This window comes from Rhinolophus hipposideros (assembly GCF_964194185.1).
Source record: "Rhinolophus hipposideros genome assembly, chromosome: 6".
NCBI lineage: Eukaryota > Metazoa > Chordata > Mammalia > Chiroptera > Rhinolophidae > Rhinolophus > Rhinolophus hipposideros.
Genome location: NC_138052.1, coordinates 81508334 through 81524605, shown reverse-complemented (window position 1 = coordinate 81524605; position 16272 = coordinate 81508334). Strand labels below are relative to the sequence as shown.

General features: G+C 36.5%; 1 protein-coding gene across 1 annotated transcript in view; it reads right to left on the bottom strand.

Moving 5' to 3' along the window:
- The window catches only part of VWC2L (von Willebrand factor C domain containing 2 like), a 151031-nt gene that overhangs the window by 35337 nt on the left and 99422 nt on the right, over positions 1–16272 (bottom strand). The window lies entirely within an intron of this gene.

The following is a 16272-nucleotide window of genomic DNA, read 5'->3' as shown; positions in this document are numbered from 1 at the left end:
TGGATTAAGTAGGTACTGGCCAGGGGAGGGAGACTCTCTGCTGGCTGAATAGTACACAAACACTAGTAACTAGCCAAGGCCAGGAACTTTACTCCTCATGGTGAATATGGGGGATACAGAAGAGACTACTCATCTAAGGACTGAGTTCAAGTCCATCTAAGTTTTTATTTTCTCATCCTAGAAGCTGACATTGAATTGAAACTGCACGGCAATTTACATACACATTTATCGAGTACTGCTACCATATTTCCCTGAAAATAAGATCTAGCCAGACCATCAGCTCTAATGTGTCTTTTGGAGCAAAAATTAATATAAGACCCAGTTTTATTTTAATATAAGACCAGGTATAATATAATACAATATAATATAATATAATATAATATAATATAATATAATATAATATAATATAATATAAAATATATAATGTAATATATAATACTGGGCCTTATTAATTTTTGCTCCAGAAGATGCATTAGAGCTGATGGTCGGCTAGGTCTTATTTTCGGGGAAACATGGTATGTGCCAGGAAGAACTTCTGGCAGATACTCAATAAATGTGTTTCACATTTATCATGGGAAAGAAAGAAAAAAAAAAGAATTCTTTTATTCAGTAATTTAACAAATATTTACTGAGCTTTACTATGTGCCATGCCATATGGTAGCCATTGGGACTCCAAGGTGAACAAAAGTATGTCCTCAGGGGACTCACAATATAGTATAATAATAGATAGATGAGAATAAAGTTAGCAGAAACACATCTCTCCCCATGTACCAGTAAAAGATATTGGAGAATATTTATTTATTTGTTTATTTATTTATCTATCTATCTATTTATGTTTTTTGTAGTTAAAAATTTTTTAATTTTTATTTTATTAAATTTCTGGGGGTGACATTGGTTAATTAAATTACATACATTTCAAATGGACAATTCTATAATACATCATTTGCATATTGCATTGTGTGTTCACCAGCCAAAGTCTAATCTTCTGTCACCGTATATTTGACCCCTTTTCTTCCCCCCATCTCTCCCCCCTTTACCTTTTCTACCTCCCCCTACTTCCTTTTTCTTCTGGTAATCCCTATACCGTTGTCTGTGCCTGAGTTTTCGTTTGTCTTGTTCATCTGTTGCTTTCAATTTTATATCCTACATGTGAGTGAAATCATGTAAGATATAAACAAAAATTGAGCTCAATACTGTATAGCTGTATCCAGCCTGAGTCAGGCTCTTAGACCAGTCCCTAGTGTTTGGAATTGGGATAACTTACACAATTATCAGAATCACACTTCTGTTTATATTTCTAAAACAAAAGCTCGTGGTTTATAGGTAATCATAGTGTCACTTGGATTTATAGTCTTTAAAGTGTTTGCTAAGTCTGTTTGCATAAACCTGGTGGTTCTCATCAGGAAGCCAAGCTCAGCTCACATTTCAGTAGGCTATGAAGATACAGGGGATTTACCACCTAGTATGAGAATCTTGGACCAGGGGAATAGAGAGGGACATGGGCAGTGTCACACACACAAAAAGGTATCTTCAGTATATTTACTACTATCATAAATCAAATGACAGAGTGTAAAGAACAATAAAGAATTTGGCTGGTGATAAGTAAAAGACAGTTTGAGAAAACATTGTAGAAACAGTTTTAAAATATGTATATTTATAGCACAATCCCAAGTCAAGGATGTTGCTTTGTTTGTCTTTGATTTAAAGCAAACTTCATTATTTAGCTCAAGGAGTATGTTTCCAGCTCGAAAGAAACAAAACTCATAAAATCATTTTTGAAATACTGTCTATATTGATTTAATGGAACTTTCCTTTCTTTATGATTCTATTCTGTCTTTCTTTTTTTATGCAGTATTTTTATTAGTTGAAAAAGAAACTAAACTGGTTAGGCAGTCCAAAGGCATTCTTTAAAACAAATAGGAATTATGTGGACTTTCTTCCTGTTCCACGAATATGGCACTAGTTATAAGTTACTGATTGAAAGAGGGGGATATTTGCATTAGTCCTATCACTCGATGTTTATTAATTGGCTTTGACTCAGAATTACAGAGTTTAAGAGCTGGAGTTGATACTAGAGATGATCTCATGTAACCTTGTTAACAATGAGAAAAGTCAGACCCTGAGAACAGGAGAACTGGAACCTATATCTCCTAGATGGACATTTCTAATTTATTTGAGTCAATTTTTCTTTAGGAAGATTTGTCTAGGGATATATGGGATCTTGCAGGATTTCTTCATTGCACAGCTCCAGGGGACACCATTCACATTGAGATCTGAGTAAATGGTGCCCGTTAGAGTTGTGCAGCAACTGTACCCCCCACCATTGCCTTCTCAGTGTTGGGAAAGCACTGAGATGCGTTCTCCTCTCTTCAAGTACAAGGTGCTTGAAAACAGTCCCTACGACTCCATCCATATTACAATTTCAGTTCTTAAATATTTTGGTCAAAGAATGCAGAGATAATAGACAATGACCTGGAAACACAATGGACACAATAATTTTTCTGAATTTTGATTTTTAATTGCAGCATGTGCAATTAAAATGCATAGCGCCCAGGAGGCTGATGACCTGAGCAGTATGCATTGCAGCACAATTGGCGTGAGGGTGCAACACGACTTTTCAATAGCGTGAGCGGTGTGTTGGCTCTATCGTACCATCTTGGCTGCAATGTTATCAGTACCTCGGACACTTACCACACATCTCAGAGATACACGGTGTGAATCGGAGGGACCAGTTTGGCCCTACGTATGTCCCTTCTGTGAAACTTTTCTGGGGCCTGGCCCTTGATTCCAGCCACCAATATCTGCAACTGAAGGGAATCAAAGCAGCGCTAGGGTTCTGAAGCTATGACCAAGAAAGAAAAAGAGAGAATTGAAAGCGTTCCATCCATTTTATTGGCAGTGAGTCAAGGAAAACAGTTTAGAAATATTGGTTAGAGAAGGGGCTTAGGAAGTCACAGTTACTTGGAAGGTTTATGGCTAAACTCTGCCTGCCGTTATCCATAGATAAGCACAACAATTTAATTCATGGAAGCCACACACAAATCACTCAGGGCATAGTTCTAGGCATTTCCTAAAACCTTCTGCTCTTCACTTGGCTGGCTAAAACCAGGAAAACGCCTGTGACTATTACTAGTCACATCCCTTAAGTCAGAGAATTTCTTGTGATTTTACTCTTTGGCTGAATTGGCATTTATGTGGATAGAATTGACAAGTATGTATTTGAGGGATGGATCCTGTCTGTTATTTGTTTTTTCAATAATACTTATTGAATACCTTGGCTTTTTCCACCCCCTCCTTAGACCTGCAAGGGAGCATGTCACTTTAAATTAAGGGTGAATGTCGAGGCAGACAGAATCCAAAGTTGGAAGTTACAAGGCTGGCAGTGGCTCTCGAGGATAGAGACCTGGGAAGACTATCTCTAAGTCGTGCTGTTTAATACCAGCAACCTCATGTAGACAGCTGACTCACTACAGCTGCAGGCTTATTCAGTTATTCCGATTTTATCTTTAAATATTGCTAGAGCATCTTATATAAAGCTAAAGTGCTTTAATACACATATACATGTGTGCGTGCACATGTGTGTACGTGTGTGTGATTGCTGTTCAAAATAATCCCATGAGAAAGATTTTGTACATTACTGTGTTTGTGGGTTGCAAAAGAAACGGGAGCATGGCAGGTTTAAATGGTTTGTCAGGTAATTATGAGCATAGCTCATAATTCAGATACATCGATCAAGGCAGAATTTGATTCTAGTCACTTGTAGAGGTTGTAGGGTTTCCTGGGTTTCACGCTATAAAAGGAACCATGTCTTTGGAAGTTGTTATATGTATGAGGAAATATTTGGGTTGATGGGGGGAGGGGAGATGCTCGTGAAAATGCAAGTAGAACTCAGCCTATTAGGGGTCCACCGCCTAGCACAAGGTCACTGGCTCTGGTATCTGTATCCCCAGCCCAGCCTCATGTGGTAATGGGGTTCCCTCTGGCTTTTCCTATCCAGTCTCAGATGACAAAGACTCAGGTGGGAGAGTTTTAAGTTTGTGCAATGAGCTTTGCCCCTTGCTCCCCAACCCATCTTCCATTCCCAGTTAGTTGAAACCACCAAATAAATAAAGTTGCCATTGTCAGATTTTTATGTTCATAGATGGGTGGCTTCAAAACAAAATATACAACAATAACACACATACAAAACCTTGATAGTTTTGTAAAAGCCCGCAAAACTACAATGGAGGTAAAAATGAAGTCATATTAGTCTTTACCCTTATCTCCTAATTTTGGTACCAACAGAGTGGAAATGAATTTAAAAGACATTTCAACACAATAATACAAATTATATTAAACTGTTGAAAGAGAAGGTGGGAGTTTGGTTTTTCATGTCAGTGAAAAGGCTACTTAAGGAGCGTTTGTGCTATCTGTTTCTTAGTGTGGCTCCAGTTAAATGAGTTATTAACTTTGTTCATAATACATTTATCAAAAAAAGAGCACATTCTTACCTCAGTAATATCCATGTGAGTAAAGCAAGAAATCAGGTTTTATTACCAGTTTTTATATCTAGAATCTGAAGTAATGATGATAATACTCTTAATATTATCACTACCCTTACTGTGACGCCTAGCTCTTTGCTGCTTCCCCACTATGTGCCAGATACTGTGTAGGCATCTTGTGATCAGAAGTGGGTTCTGTCAACTCATAGAGGAGATTTTTATTATCTCTGGTCTGTGTTCCCTTTTTCCAAGGCTACCTTTGCATTTTGGGATCTCAAGGTCTATAACCCTGCTTTCTGGAAATTTCCAGAGACTTCTTTTTATTTTCATAGTATTTCTGAGCATACAGAGAAGTAGCAAGTATTATGGGACAGTTCCTTTGGGATGAAAACTGAGACTATGAATTGAAGAAATACAAAATTAGTGTGTGAGTGGAAAATATGTTACTATAGCTTTGATTTCTACTCACCCTTTAAAATCTGGTAGCTAATATCACTCTGGGACCCTGAACCCCGGGCGTTCAAACCTGTTTCAATTAAAAGTAAGATGTTGGTAGCTTCCATTGACAGTCATGTTTTTAGGCAGGCTCTCCTCCAGGCAGTCAATCACAGGACAAATGTTTTAGTTGTAATGTCCTATGGGGCACTTGTAGCTCTGACTCTGCCTTAATGTGAAGCCAGCCACTTCTGCAAAGAGCCCACTTAACAAATGGCTTTGCTTGACATCTATATAGCCGCTGAAAAGTTCACCCTCCCTGAAAAACAGAACACTTTACTCTCAGGAAAGTTGATTTCCTGCAGAATAGACCTAATATCCCAATACAGAGAAAATGCAAAATTGCTTCTTTTATTTTCACATTGTTCCACTGTGCCAGAACGAATTACCTATTCCTGTATACATTTGGAAGAAGGAATGGCATACGAAGGAAAAAAACAACTTGATCTAAAAGGCATTTGTTACTTCCAAGTAATAATTATTTGGCAGTGTTTCTTCACATCCTCAGCAAAAAAATTTGTCCTAATACTGTCCATACGCAATCAGAATGTGTTTACACATGGAAAGTCCTATGGGTATATGTTGGTTAGATAGGGACTGCTAGCTACCCTGCTTGTTCTCCTCCATTGCTTGCATTTTTCATGCTTTGTGTGATCTTAACACAATTCAACATTTTTGGAGGTGCTGGTTGGAATGTCCCTCGGGAGTAACCACTTTCCTTTTCAATCTTATTGAGTGGATGGAAAAGTAGTTAGATCATTGCCCAAACACAGTAAAATTCCTGTAAGAATGAAAACGGAAATATCGTAGATTTGGGAAGTATTAAAATTACTGAGTGGGAGGCAATATTAAATCACCTCTATTGTAGGTGTTTCTGTATTTTTCATTTCCACTTACTTGTCCTAACATGATTACTATACCACTAACTAAAACACCAAGTTAATATGGCAGTTTAAGCAATAGTTTAGAGATTTCAAGGTCTTCATTTTATATGGTTGCCACGTTAATATTGTTTTAGTAATGAGTTTTACTCATGAGTGTGCATAAATTTTATATATATCTACCTCATTACGTTGCTATGGGATAGGAACAGATATAACCAGGTACTTATGAGGTCAGTTTATTTTCAGAACTTGCACGCATTGTGTATAACTTGCTGAAATTGGTTTTGATTACTAAGCTCTTTGTTTATCTTCTCACTACTTGAAAGCTCCATCTCCTGATTCCCCAAGTGGTTCATGTCTTTCATCCCACAGGTAGTTGTGAGTCCTTGAGTCAGGAGTAGGTGGCCAGGTCTGCCTATCTTCCCAGTTTTCTCAGGGCTAAGAATGTGTTTATAATAAAGGACCAGCTGCTATGGCATTGGAGCAGAGAAAAATGTTACCTCATGTGTATTGTGAACAAATGACTAAATGAGGATCAATAGTTCATATTAGAAAATGAAGACTCTGCCATCACTCACAGCTGAGCTCGACCCCCTCTGTTTCTGGCATGAACTGTCCCTTCTCAGGGAATACATGCTGATTGTCTTTGTTACCCACTCACCACCGTGCAATGGAAATGGTGGTGCTGTCATAATGTCTACATTTTAACTAAGGAAAGGGGAGCTGTGAAGGAGAGAAGGTTTGGCTTGAACCCCATTTGGCATCAATTCATTTTAAAAGTACTTTGCAAAGAAAATGGAGACCTAAGTACAGAGTAATTTTATTTTTTCTCTGCATGGTAAGTTATTCGCTCAACTACTATAATTCTCATGACTTTGACATGGTTATTGCTGGTTCGGCTGCTGCTGCTGTGAGATCTAAAGAACTACCAGTTTGGAGGAAGCTTGTGCGTTTAAACTTAGGATGCTATTGAATCTACTGAATTGAAGGACTTTATGATGCAGGCTTCTGGAACTGCCAGCCCATCACCTGATAGGAGATGAAAGATGAAGCTATCAAACATCTGAGCTTAAGCATGAATCACTTTAACAGATGTGCATACATGATTTGATAATTTCATCGATCAGAGATGTAAATTAAAAAAAAAAGAAACTGTTTGACTTCCTCAAACATTATTTTGATACCCCTGTGTAGAATCAAAGCAATAATGAAAATGACTCAGCACTTTCCCAGTTTATAGAAAAGCTTTATAATTTAGATATAAAACTGCAATGAAACAAAACCTGGAACTGGCAATGGTTTCGGTGCAAGTATTTTTTGCCTCTCAAGCTTTTACAAATTGTCTCCATGGTTTAGACTGCCTAAAGATGTAAAACCAATATGCATTCTTGTAAGAAGAAATGTAAAAATATAAAAAAATACATTAAGTGAGAAAACAAATTTTGATCAAGTTTCCTATTGACTTTTTTAAGTTAAAAACAAAGAAAAATTCAGAAAACCCAACAAAACCAGGAAATGTGGAAACGGTCACATTGGCTAAGAGTGCCTTGCACTGGAGTCAGGGTTCCTGTGTTCAAATTCCCAGCTCCCTGATTTGTTATTTTGGCCAGATTAATAAACTTCGTTGAAATTCTGTTTCTACATTAATAACATGGAGAAGATGTTAGAATCTGCCTCGTGGTATAGCACATTCACTTCCTCTCTAGGAGTCGGAAAGGCTGGCTTTCGGTAGAGTTCACGTGATATGTGACAAGAGCCTTAGATCAGGAGTCTGGCTTCAGATCCAATCCTGGTTTTCTCATTACTGTATCTAGTAATGAGATACAGTACTTGTCATTAGACAAGTTGCTGACTCTCCATTAACTAATTTCTTCACCTCAACAATGTTGATAGTGTATTTTGTTTATATATACCTGATATATTGGGTCAACCCCTAAGAAATTGCTTATTCTTCCCAGCTTTATTGAGATACAAGTGACATATAACATTAAGTTTAAGGAACGCAATGTGCCGACTTGGTACACATATATATTGCAAAGTGATTAGCACTGTAGCTTTAGCTAACACTGCCATCACCTCTCATAATTACCATTTCTTTTTTGTACTGAGAACATTTAAGATCTACTCTCTTAGCAACTTTCAAGAATATATAACAGCATTGTTCACTATATCTTCATGCAGTACATTAGATGCCAAAAACTTATTCACCTTACAACTAAAAGTTTGTATCCTTAGACCAACATATCCTTATTCCCTGCCCTCCCCCACCACAACCCCCGCCCCCCCCCCCCAGCCCCTGGTCACCATCATCTGGTCTCTTTCATAGTTTGGCATTTTTAGATTCATATATAAATGATATACAGTATTTTCCTTCCCTGTCTGACTTATTTCACTTAGCACAGTGCCCTCAAGGTCAGTATATGTTGTCATAAATGGCAGAATTTCCTTTTTTCTCATGGCTAAATAATATTCCATTATGTGTTGTGTATGTGTGTTTGTGTGTGTGTGTACACACACACGTCTTTATCCATTCATCTGTTGACAGACACTTAGATTGTTTCTCTATCTTGACTATTTTGAATAATGCTGCAGTGAACATGAGAGTGCAGATATCTCTTAGAAATCCATTTTTCATTTCCTTTGGATATATACCCAAAAGTGGAATTGCTAGATCATATGACAGAGTTTTAGTTTTAGTTTTTGAGGACTCTCCATATTGTTTTCCATAGTGGCTGCACCAGTTTACATTCCCACCAACAGTAGACAAGTGTTCCCCTTTTCCCCTGTCTTCACCAACACTTCTCACTTGTCTTTTTTATGATAGCCATTATAACAGGTATGAGGTGATATCTCATTATAATTTTGATTTAGACATTGCTATTTTTGTAGGTTAAATAACCACATATTGGCAATTTCATGTAGTTTAAGCTAAGCAGGATTTTTTATCTCTACATATCAAGGGAGAGAGACTCTATCATAGTGATCCTAAACTTAGTTGCAAGAAAATAATCAAGGAGACTAGAAATGATTAGAGGATGGTGGGAGATTTAGGGGGTAAGAGTGGGGCCGGTGTTCACCAGGTTCTTTTCTTTTGTTCTCTCCCGCCACCCCCATGTATTAAATTTCTAGGGTGTTTTATATGCTTTGTTGTTGTATCTGTTTTTTGACATCACAAACACAGGTTTTGGCAATGATCTGGTTACCTATTGCAAAGGATTCTTTTCTGGGCTCCACCTATTAAGAGGTCTATAGAGAAAGTGGTGTAAATTAGGAAGACTGCTCTTTGATGAAAATTTGAAACAATGGCATATTAAGAATAGTTGAAGGAATAATGATATCAGTCCAGAAACAAGGAAAGTTAAGAGGATATTACAATTGCCTTCAGAAACCAAAAAAACCGTTGTATATAAGATTAGGTTTATTCCACTAAGATTTGAGATATTGAAATAGGGCCAGTGGGTATATTTTACTGTGTGGCCTGTTTCATCTCATCTTTTAAGGCTTTCTAAAATTCAGAAGTTTTCAAAGAAGAAAGAGTTAGCAAAGAAGTTGTAAATTCCTTATTAATGGAGAATAACCACTTGACAGGAACATCATGGAAGGATTCAAATATTAGATGACTGGCTGTTCTAAGGCTTTTCTGATTTCTTTCAATGATAAAGTCATACGACTTCATGAATTGTTGATCTTTCCAGAGTAAACAGGCACATTCTTTGGAGACTGTATTTTGCTAATGAATATGAATTATAGTTTCCTCTATGTGTTACTATTATTCCTATACCCAAGGGATTGCTATAAAATTAATGTTAAGAGTTAATGAGCTAATGTTGATTATGGTGGCTGGGACTTACAGATCAATAACAATAAGTAAATAAGGGTGACTTCCCCATTCTTCCGTAAATAAATATAGAAGACTTCATTTGCGCCATGGAGATAACGAGAACAATTTTGGTGTTAATATTAATTTATTCATTTATATCAAATACATATTGGTACTTTAAGAAAAATAAAATTGGTGGTATGATAAACTTAAGCCAAGAGAGGATGGGTAGGAGGGCTACCTTAGTGCTATCAAGGAGTGCTGTTGAAAGTGATGTCATTTACCACTTCTTATCAGCTCTGACGGTAAGATGGAGTCAGGCCAGGTATGATCTGAGGTTTAAACATCTCAGGCAGAGGTAATGGCAAGTGCAAAAGCTCTGAGGCAAGGAGGGTCCTGGTTCAAGGAATAGAAAAAAAAAAAAAAGCTAAGGTGGGGAAGAGTGATGTGAAATGAGGGGCAGAGACAGCAGCTGGCCATATCACGTGGAACCTTGTAGACTGAGATAAGGATTCTAGTCGAAGCACAGAAGTCATTGGAGAGTGATAAGCATAAGCAGGGGAGCAAGTTGGCATTGTGTGGTAAGTGGGTTTTGGTGAAGAAAGAAAGCGACGGGAAAAGGAAAACTAGTAGAAAGGAAGTAGAGAATTTTCACAGTCTTTTCTAATTGAGTTTATGATGATAAGTTAGGTCAAGATAAAACAGAGCTAGTTTGGAGTCATCTATCAGTCTTACACTTTTTGTGCATCAATAATGATGACTTTTTTTTTTTTTTTTTTTTTTTTACAGTGGCTTCATTTTTGCCATTAAATGCCTCAGGCCCCAACTGTGTCATCTATTTTTTCCTACCCTAAAGAAACTAAATAATACTAAAGAAGTATATTATGAAGATGGGGAGATGTTAGCAGGAGGGTTAATCTACTTTCATTTCATTCTTTATCTGAGTTTCTAAATGTTGATATAGCTCCATATATCTGTATAAAACAAGTCCAACTCTCTGGATAAGAAATGGCTGTTTTTCCAAATATTTGACTACCCCCCCATAATGTTTCAATTCACATTCAAATATCCTGAGACAGGGTATTCACTGCCTTTTAAAAATATTAATATTATCTGTGGCTAAATAAAATATTCTGAACTAATCAAGTGATATTTAAGGAACAGAATATATTGATATAATTCCAGAACATAAAAATTATAGCAATATATATTGGGCACTTATATACTGGACATTATTCAAAGTGCTTTACACATATTAACTCATTTAATTCCCAAGTAACAGCATGTGGTAGACAGGTTAAGAATCTCAGACAGGGATTTTCCCTGCAGAAAAACAGGCCAGATAGGATGAAGTTCTTTTTTTAGCCAGTGTAAAAAGAACTTATGAAGAACTAATGAGCTCATTATTTATTTAAAATTAAAAAAAAATAAAAGAGAGAATGCCTCCCCTGACCGCCCTGCCTTTACACTCTCCTAAACCCAAATCACTCAATAAGTGGGTGGACCTATCTTGTACTTGGCATTTCTAAAAGCATAAAGTGAGCCAAAGTGCCCTTGGCTGTAAAGCCGTCAGCAAAGAGATGAAAACAAAATCTTTTTGTGTTCCTCTAACCTTTGTTTGAGCCAAGATTCTGTAATAACTGTCTGCAATATATTTAGTTTGATGGTCAAGTGATCTGATTCTTTTAAATAAGCTGTGAAAAGTGGGGTCTTTGCCTTGGAGAGACCAGGGCAGGAGTGAGAAAATAATAATGGGGCAGCGATGCAGGAGCAATGATGCAATACCTGCCTTTCTCTCAGGAGAGGGGCTGGGGTGGGCAGGGACCCTGTGCTGCTTGTTCACCACCGTGTTCTTCATCCCTAATACAGTGCCTGGCACATACCAATGCTTGCTAAATATTTGTGGAATGAATATAAAGCGGGTTAGAATCAGACTTGAATTAATTTTCATTTTATTGCCCCAAAAAGGTCAGGGGGTCCTTCTGGCTTAATCCTTTCATTTTTGTATATGAGAAAACCTGGGCTCCAACTCAGATTAAGGGAGAAACTTTCTCAGAACTTGGCTAAGATCTAAGAATTTTACAGAAAGTAGAAACTTGGGGAAAAAAAGTGACCAGAACCAGGCCACATCATGTTAGAAAATGGAGATATTATTCTTCCTAGTGTCAAGGTGACATTATGTGCTTGAATTTCAGTGTTTAACAACTGAAATAACTGGGAAGGCTAGAACCAGAAAACCGAAGGGTTGATAAAATACATATCAGACAAAGAGGGGCCAAATATAACATGAGTTTTATTGCTGTTAGATGATAAAGTATATATTGTGATCATTTGATTTTTTTAAAATAGGGCAGAATATGGTATGATTCTATGTATTTGAATTTTTTTCTTTTCTTTTTATTCTCTTGTCATTACTAATCAACGATTTCTTTAAAATAAGCTATGGCTATATGAAACATGAATTTTTAAAACTTTCCTGCCCAAATAAGACTTAAATCATTCTAACCACTATGCTTCCCTTTGTAATTATAGCTAACACCAGGCAGTAACTATTACCAGTAAAAACAGACACTGGGCAAAACTTGAGTGTGTTTCAGACTTAACAATTTCATATGAATTTCTCTCTGGCATATCAACTCATTTCTCTTCACATTAGGAAAAAAAAATGTCTTCCTCAATTTATAAAAGATGGAATTAGGATTTCTAAAATAGTTTTGTTTTCTGATGAGGAATCTTCACTTCTAAAATGTAGAGTGCATCCAGCAAATTAGAAGCTTGTGAAACTTTTGTAAATGTGTTGACATCTTAGGGGAAATGGGGAAAAGCAAAACTTGATCAAATTCCCAGACTTTTATTGGCTCTCGAAAAACAAGAAATGAGTAAGTCATTGCACTTTTCTTAAGAATGTAAATGCCCCAAAGGCTTCTGTGCATTGAGTCATGTCGTCACAGAGGTAAAACAATTAGCAGACATCTGGAGTTCAAATGAAATGAGGCAATGGTGTGAGGCCAGGAGAATAGGTCCTGGATGTTGGCTTTGTAGTCTTAGAAACACAAGTCACTACTACATGATAGACTCATTAAGAAAAGTTGTTTCTCTTCTAACAAGTCAACAAAATGTGTTGACCTGGTTCCTTTCGCCTGATAGTTTACTAACAAACTTTGGTTTGTTAATGCTTATTTCTGTATTGATACCATGTCTGATGATGTATCTGAGTGTATTACATATACAGTTAACATGTTCTTTGAATATTAAAAAAGTTAGCTTTTGAACTTTTCACTCACAGACAGTTATTCCTTATTCCTTCCTCATTTTTCTGTGTATTGTGTTTTCCGTATAAATATTTAACATATCAAGATTTACTAAAACCCAAAACAGAAATAATAGTGTCAAAAGTAGCTTCTTAATTTTTAAAATAGCTATCGTATCCATCTAAATACAAACATATTTTCGTAGCTCGTAATGATCATTAAGTAATATGTTTTTAGCAATTTTCTGAAATGTATGTTTAAAAGACGTTAGAATGACTCCTTTGCAGTTATGCTATTTTTTTTGGGGGGGTAGGTACTGCATTATGTAACATATTTAAAGACTGTCATAAAAATTGTCTAGACGTTATGTGCGCTTTAATAAAAACAGAAGGAAACTTGTCATTTGTAAAAACAAGAGTACATCACATTTACATCATTACTTTGTCTATCTTCTTTAAAATACTACAATTAATACTAATACAAAGAAAGTACAACCATCCAATTAAAGCAAGAAGGGCAACAGGTTGCATTCTGACTCTATCCATCTCCCCCATGTAGCCACCTTGCTCCCAGAGGCAGCATTTCTTATGGACGGAGTGGTACACTGCAAGTCAAGGTCCAGTTAATAGCAGCCACCCATGTAGCGTGGCGTCAAGGGTGCCAGGGATTGATGTTTCAAGTAATGACACTGATGATTCTGTACCTTTGGGCAACCCATGGACTCTGTGGGACAGCAAAGTATCTCAAGTTTACATCTCCTTGAGCTGGAGAGTGAGCTTCTTTTCTGAGAAAGCTGATCAAATTTTATTGACAACAGTTGTAGTAAGGGATCTTTTTATTGGAATGACTGTAAAAATCATTTTTATTGCTTTTTGTGATTAAAAAAATATATACTCATTGACAAAAACAAAAACAAAACCCCAACATATGGGAAAGTAAGAGAAAGAAGAAAAAGCAGGAACAGTGGAACTAGTTAAAGCTTGGCTTTTAAATACTGGCCTGGCCTCTATTTTCTTGGCGTAGTCATGTTCTTAAGTAAACGGCACAATAAAACTTAGTAGGGTTTTGAGGATTAAGTGAGATACTGCAGGTACATTATCTAGCATGTTTCCCATGCTACATATTAATTATTAATATTGTTATTAATAATTAATTGGTGTTATTAATATTGTTATTAATATTATTATATGAAAATAGTAGTCATCTATTCATTTTAACATTTTCATGTATTTCCTTCCATTCAGGTTTTTCTAGGCATGCTTCTTCACTGTTGCCATCATATCGCATATACAGTTTTGTATACTTTGTTTTATTTAACATAATGTAGCATCAGAAAGAGAAACTGCTTTTCAGATGTCACATTGGCAATGGTAACACTCGAGACTCAAAGTTATGAGTGTCTTCGTACATTATTGGTGAGACTATCAGTCAGTATATCCTGTCTTGAAAGCAGTTTAGTAGATACGTTTCAAGAGCATTAAAAATCATCTACCTTTTGACCTGGTCATTTTACTTCTATATAGCTAGTCTCAGGAAATAAGCAAATATATGAACAAGGACTTATGATCAAGGAAGTTCACTGAAGAGTCATTTGTAACAACAAGAGAATAAAAATTATTACTGTCCACGATAAGAAAACTGCTAAATAAATTATACTACATTCAAAAGATGAAATATTATACAGACTTTAAAGTAAAATTTATGAAGAATAATTTAAAATATGGAAAAGTGTTCCTGATAGGAACCTAGATGGACTGAGCATAACAAATGACACAAAACCCTAGTATTCTAGTTTAGTTTTTAAAAAGCAAGCATGTACAAAGAATGGCCTGGAAAAAAAATATATGCCTTAATGTTAGCGATGATTATCTCTGGCTCTTGGTGTTATATAAAATTCATTTAAGTGTTTATTTATTTATTTGTATTTCTCAAAATTCCTACTTTGAGCACGGGCTTATGTAAACATGAAAGGTGAATATGTATATAGGTATACACTCAAAAACATATCTATGTATATATTCATATGTTTATATAAGCTCATGCTCAAAGCAGAACATTCAAGAAATACAAATATATACTTATACACACACACACACACACACAAACACATAAAACTGGAACAGACGTTATATTCTGATAATTTCTCCAAGGCCACTGAATAATCTTAAAATTTCAAAGCTATGTATTTTTAATAGCTTTAGGGTGTTCTAGTTTGTGGATATACCATAATGTCTTTAAGTCTTGGTATTGTTTAAAACATGTAGATAATTACAATGTATATCTATGTCCATAAATATCTTTGTTTAAATTTCTAGACCATTTCGTGTGCGGTGCTAAGGCATCATTGGGTCATGGCAGTACACCTGGGAGGAGTATGGGTGTGTGCATGCACACAGCTGAGTGTGAACCTTCAGTAGCTGGCGGAAGAAAATGAGAACATTGCATCCCTTCAGGTAGTGGAGAGAAATTATGTGGCAGCTCTGGGAAGGAAGGGACAGTCTTTTCTAATTGAAGACTAGGGTATTTGGAGGATGAGCTACTGCTTGGGAGCTGATATGACTAGTATGCTACTAGGGTCCCTTCATGGTTTTTTTGTTGTTTTGTTTTTTCTTTAGTATTGAACATTCTTTGCAGATTTCATTTCCTGGCTAGACTATTCTCTATCAAGACACATTTGTGATATAATGGTTTCCAACATTGGCTGAGAGAGGAGGGCACACAACACCATGTGCCAGCTTCCATCTTTGCAATTTTGCTCTTATGTTAAACTGACCTATTTATGTACGTGGTCTGCATACCCTACTCTCTTGCATGCTTCTCAGAGGCAGAGACTATGTCTTCTTACTCACCTTTGTATCTCTAGTACCACAAAAGGTGCTTGGCTCATAGTGGGAACTTCATAAATATTTTTGAGACATTGGTAAGAAGTGGGAATCCCAAATAGAAGGACAGGATCTGACAATGGACAAGTGTAATTCTAGGGACACATGTATCCATACTCGTATGTTTCCTCTCCTCCCTTTGCTGCCTAATCATGCTTGTATGAATAAATCAGCATGATTTTTATGTTAAATCTTTTCTGAAGAACAGAAACTTTCACAAGCAATCTGCAATCTTGGTTTTTGCCACAATGCTTATTGTAGCTCATGGTAGTCAAGTCTTTTTTTTTCTGTAAGCCTGGATTAATGTGCTGCTAGTGAGGAACATGGGTCTTCCAGAAAGATCCAACATGCTCTGTGCTGAGCATGTCCTGAATCAATTCAAAATGTTTACCTTTCGTGGTCATTTTGACTTTGGACAAGAGCCAGAAGTCGCATAGTGCCAGATCTGGTGAATAAGGT